Below are 6,000 nucleotides of genomic sequence, written 5' to 3' on the forward strand. Positions count from 1 at the left end.
GGGGGTGTTACATTGACAGAGTGAGGTTAGTCTGCTCTTCCCAGGGCGTGTCACATTGACAGAGTGGGGTCAGTCTGCTCTTTATGGGTGGGTTACATTGACAAAGTGGGGTCAGTCTGCTCTTCCCTGGGTGTGTTACATTGACAGAGTGGCGTCAGTCTGTTCTTCCCTGGGAGTGTTACAGTGACAGGGTGGTGTCAGTCTGCTCTCCCCTGGGTATGTTATATTGACAGAGTGGGGTCAGTCTGCTCTTCCCTGGGTGTGTTAAATTGACAGAGTGGGGTCAGTCTGTTCTTCCCTTGGTGTGTTACATTGACAGAGTGGTATCTGTCTGCTCTTCCCTGGGTGTGTTACATTGACAGAGTGGGGTCAGTCTGTTCTCCCATTGTGTGTTACATTGACAGAATGCGGTCAGTCTGCTCTTCCCTGGGTGTGTTACAATGACAGAGTGGGGTCAGTGTGCACATCACTGGGTGGGTTACATTGACAGAGTGGGGTAAGTCTGCAGTTCACTGTGTGAGTAATTTTGCAGAAGAGGACATTCTGCTCTTCTCTGGGTGGGTTACATTGACAGAGTGAGGTCAGACTGCTCTTCCCTGGGTTTGTTACATTGACAGAGTTTGGTAAGTCTGCTCTTCCCTGTGTGTGTTACATTGACATAGTTGGGTCAGTGTGCTCTTCCAGGGCGTGTCACATTGACAGAGTGGGGTCAGTCTGCTCTTCCCTGGGTGTGTTACATTGACAGAGTGAGGTCAGTCTGCTCTTCCCTGGGTTTGTTACATTGACAGATTGGGGTCAGTCTTCTATTTCCTGAGTGTGTTACATTGACAGAGTGGGGTCAGTCTGTTCTTCCTTGGGTGTGTTAAATTGACAGTGTTGGGTCAGTCTGCTCTTCCCTGGGTGTGTTACATTGACAGAGTGGCGTCAGTCTGTTCTTCCCTGGGAGTGTTACAGTGACAGGGTGGTGTCAGTCTGCTCTCCCCTGGGTATGTTATATTGACAGAGTGGGGTCAGTCTGCTCTTCCCTGGGTGTGTTAAATTGACAGAGTGGGGTCAGTCTGTTCTTCCCTTGGTGTGTTACATTGACAGAGTGGTATCTGTCTGCTCTTCCCTGGGTGTGTTACATTGACAGAGTGGGGTCAGTCTGTTCTCCCATTGTGTGTTACATTGACAGAATGCGGTCAGTCTGCTCTTCCCTGGGTGTGTTACAATGACAGAGTGGGGTCAGTGTGCACATCACTGGGTGGGTTACATTGACAGAGTGGGGTAAGTCTGCAGTTCACTGTGTGAGTAATTTTGCAGAAGAGGACATTCTGCTCTTCTCTGGGTGTGTTACATTGACAGAGTGAGGTCAGACTGCTCTTCCCTGGGTTTGTTACATTGACAGAGTTTGGTCAGTCTGCTCTTCCCTGTGTGTGTTACATTGACATAGTTGGGTCAGTGTTCTCTTCCAGGGCGTGTCACATTGACAGAGTGGGGTCAGTCTGCTCTTTTATGGGTGTGTTACATTGACAGAGTGAGGTTAGTCTGCTCTTCCCAGGGCGTGTCACATTGACAGAGTGGGGTCAGTCTGCTCTTTATGGGTGGGTTACATTGACAGAGTGGGGTCAGTCTGCTCTTCCCTGGGTGTGTAACATTGGCAGAGTGAGGTCAGTCTGCTCTTCCCTGGGTTTGTTACTTTGACACAGTGAAGTCAGTCTGCTCTTCCCTGGGTGTGTTACATTGAGAGATTGGGGTTAGTCTGCTCTTCCCCAAGTTTGTTACATTGACAGAGTGGGGTCAGTCTGCACTTCCCTGGGTGTGTTACATTGACAGAGTGAGGTCAGCCTGCTCTTCCCTGGGTTTGTTACATTGACAGAGTGGGGTAAGACTGCAGTTGACTGTGTGAGTAATTTTGCAGAAGCGGTCATTCTGCTCTTCTCTGGGTGGGTTACATTGACAGAGTGAGGTCAGTCTGCTCTTCCCTGGGTGTGTTACAGTGACAGGGTGGGTTCAGTCTGCTCCTCCCTGGTTGTGTTACATTGACTGAGTGAGTTCAGTCTGCTCTTCCCTGGGTGTGTTACATTGACAGAGTGGTGTCAGTCTGCTCTTCCCTGGGTGTGATACATTGACAGAGTGAGGTCAGTCTGCTCTTCCCTGGGTGTGTTACATTGACAGAGTGGGGTCAGTCTGCTCTTCCCTGGGTGTGTTACATTGACAGAGTGAGGTCAGTCTGCTCTTCCCTGGGTTTGTTACATTAAACAGATTGGGGTCAGTCTTCTATTTCCTGAGTGTGTTACATTGACAGAGTGGGGTCAGTCTGTTCTTCCTTGGGTGTGTTAAATTGACAGTGTTGGGTCAGTCTGCTCTTCCCTGGGTGTGTTACATTGACAGAGTGGCGTCAGTCTGTTCTTCCCTGGGAGTTTCACAGTGACAGTGTGGTGTCAGTCTGCTCTCCCCTGGGTGTGTTACATTGACAGAGTGGGGTCAGTCTGCTCTTCCCTGGGTGTGTTAAATTGACAGAGTGGGGTCAGTCTGTTCTTCCCTTGGTGTGTTACATTGACAGAGTGGTATCTGTCTGCTCTTCCCTGGGTGTGTTACATTGACAGAGTGGGGTCAGTCTGTTCTCCCATTGTGTGTTACATTGACAGAGTGGGGTCAGTCTGCTCTTCCCTGGGTGTGTTACAATGACAGAGTGGGGTCAATGTGCACTTCACTGGGTGGGTTACATTGACAGAGTAGGGAAGTCTGCAGTTCACTGTGAGTAACTTTGCAGAAGAGGTCATTCTGCTCTTCTCTGGGTGGGTTACATTGACAGAGTGAGGTCAGTCTGCTCTTCCCTGGGTTTGTTACATTGACAGAGTTTGGTCAGTCTGCTCTTCCCTGGGTGTGTTACATTGACAGAGTTGGGTCAGTGTGCTCTTCCCAGGGCGTGTCACATTGACAGAGTGGGGACAGTCTGCTCTTTTATGGGTGGGTTACATTGACAGAGTGGGGTCAGTCTGCTCTTCCCTGGGAGGGTTACATTGACAGAGTGGGGTCAGTCTTCTCTTCCCTGGGTGTGTTACATTGACAGATTGGGGTCCGTCTGCTCTTCCCCAAGTTTGTTACATTGACACAGTGGGGTCAGTCTGCTCTTCCCTGGCTGTGTTACATTGACAGAGTGGGGTCAGTCTGCTCTTCCCTGGGTGTGTTACATTGACAGAGTGGGGTCAGTCTGTTCTTCCCTGGGTGTGTTACATTGACAGAGTGAGGTCAGTCTGCTCTTCCCAGGGCGTGTCACATTGACAGAGTGGGGTCAATCTGCTCTTCCCTGGGTGGGTAACATTGACAGAGTGTGGTCAGTCTGCTCTTCCCAGGGCGTGTAACATTGACAGAGTGGGGCCAGTCTGCTCTTTTATGGGTGGGTTACATTGACAGAGTGGGGTAAGTCTGCTATTCCCTGGGTGTGTTACATTGACAGAGTGGGGTCAGTCTGCTCTTTCCTGGGTGGGTTACATTGACAGAGTGGGGTCAGTCTGCCCTTCCCTGGGTGTGTTACTTTGACAGAGTGGGGTCAGTCTGCTCTTCCCTGTGTGTGTTACATTGACAGAGTCGGGTCAGTCTGCACTTCCCTGGGTGTGTTACATTGACAGAGTGGGGTCAGTCTGCTCTTCCGTGGGTGTGTTACATTGACAGAGTGGGGTCAGTCTGCCCTTCCCTGGGTGTGTTACATTGACAGAGTGGGGGTCAGTCTGCTCTTCCCTGGGTGTGTTACATTGACAGAGTGAGGTTAGTCTGCTCTTCCCAGGGCGTGTCACATTGACAGAGTGGGGTCAGTCTGCTCTTTTATGGGTGGGTTACATTGACAGAGTGGGGTCAGTCTGCTCTTCCCTGGGTGTGTTACATTGGCAGAGTGAGGTCAGTCTGTACTTCCCTGGGTGTGTTACTTTGACTGAGTGGGGTCAGTCTGCTCTTCCCTGGGTGTGTTACATTGACAGAGTGGGTTCAGTCTGCACTTCCCTGGGTGTGTTACATTGACAGAGTGTGGTCAGTCTACTCTTCCCTGGGTGTGTTACATTGACTGAGTGGGGTAAGACTGCAGTTGACTGTGTGAGTAATTTTGCAGACGCGGTCATTCTGCTCTTCTCTGGGTGGGTTACACTGACAGAGTTAGGTCAGTCTGCTCTTCCCTGGGTTTGTTAAATTGACAGAGTGGGGACAGTCTGCTCATCCCTGGTTGTGTTACATTGACAGTGTGAGTTCAGTCTGCTCTTCCCTGGGTGTGTTACATTGACAGAGTGGGGTCAGTCTGCTCTTCCCTGGGTGTGTTACATTGACAGAGTGAGGTCAGTCTGCTCTTCCCTGGGTTTGTTACATTGACAGAGTGGGGTCAGTCTTCTCTTCCCTGGGTGTGTTACATTGACAGATTGGGGTCAGTCTGCTCTTCCCTGAGTGTGTTACATTGACAGAATGGGGTCAGTCTGTTCTTCCTTGGGTGTGTTAAATTGACAGTGTTGGGTCAGTCTGCTCTTCCCTGGGTGTGTTACATTGACAGAGTGGCGTCAGTCTGTTCTTCCCTGGGAGTTTTACAGTGACAGGGTGGTGTCAGTCTGCTCTCCCCTGGGTGTGTTAAATTGACAGAGTGGGGTCAGTCTGCTCTTCCCTGGGTGTGTTACATTGACAGAGTGGGGTCAGTCTGCTCTTCGCTGAGTGTGTTACATTGACAGAGTGGGGTCAGTCTGTTCTTCCTTGGGTGTGTTAAATTGACAGTGTTGGGTCAGTCTGCTCTTCCCTGGGTGTGTTACATTGACAGAGTGGCGTCAGTCTGTTCTTCCCTGGGAGTGTTACAGTGACAGGGTGGTGTCAGTCTGCTCTCCCCTGGGTATGTTATATTGACAGAGTGGGGTCAGTCTGCTCTTCCCTGGGTGTGTTAAATTGACAGAGTGGGGTCAGTCTGTTCTTCCCTTGGTGTGTTACATTGACAGTGTGGTATCTGTCTGCTCTTCCCTGGGTGTGTTACATTGACAGAGTGGGGTCAGTCTGTTCTCCCATTGTGTGTTACATTGACAGAGTGCGGTCAGTCTGCTCTTCCCTGGGTGTGTTACAATGACAGAGTGGGGTCAGTGTGCACATCACTGGGTGGGTTACATTGACAGAGTGGGGTAAGTCTGCAGTTCACTGTGTGAGTAATTTTGCAGAAGAGGACATTCTGCTCTTCTCTGGGTGGGTTACATTGACAGAGTGAGGTCAGACTGCTCTTCCCTGGGTTTGTTACATTGACAGAGTTTGGTCAGTCTGCTCTTCCCTGTGTGTGTTACATTGACATAGTTGGGTCAGTGTGCTCTTCCCAGGGCGTGTCACATTGACAGAGTGGGGTCAGTCTGCTCTTTTATGGGGGTGTTACATTGACAGAGTGAGGTTAGTCTGCTCTTCCCAGGGCGTGTCACATTGACAGAGTGGGGTCAGTCTGCTCTTTATGGGTGGGTTACATTGACAAAGTGGGGTCAGTCTGCTCTTCCCTGGGTGTGTTACATTGACAGAGTGGCGTCAGTCTGTTCTTCCCTGGGAGTGTTACAGTGACAGGGTGGTGTCAGTCTGCTCTCCCCTGGGTATGTTATATTGACAGAGTGGGGTCAGTCTGCTCTTCCCTGGGTGTGTTAAATTGACAGAGTGGGGTCAGTCTGTTCTTCCCTTGGTGTGTTACATTGACAGAGTGGTATCTGTCTGCTCTTCCCTGGGTGTGTTACATTGACAGAGTGGGGTCAGTCTGTTCTCCCATTGTGTGTTACATTGACAGAATGCGGTCAGTCTGCTCTTCCCTGGGTGTGTTACAATGACAGAGTGGGGTCAGTGTGCACATCACTGGGTGGGTTACATTGACAGAGTGGGGTAAGTCTGCAGTTCACTGTGTGAGTAATTTTGCAGAAGAGGACATTCTGCTCTTCTCTGGGTGGGTTACATTGACAGAGTGAGGTCAGACTGCTCTTCCCTGGGTTTGTTACATTGACAGAGTTTGGTAAGTCTGCTCTTCCCTGTGTG

This window comes from Chiloscyllium punctatum, chromosome 16 (assembly GCF_047496795.1).
Source record: "Chiloscyllium punctatum isolate Juve2018m chromosome 16, sChiPun1.3, whole genome shotgun sequence".
Classification (NCBI taxonomy): domain Eukaryota; kingdom Metazoa; phylum Chordata; class Chondrichthyes; order Orectolobiformes; family Hemiscylliidae; genus Chiloscyllium; species Chiloscyllium punctatum.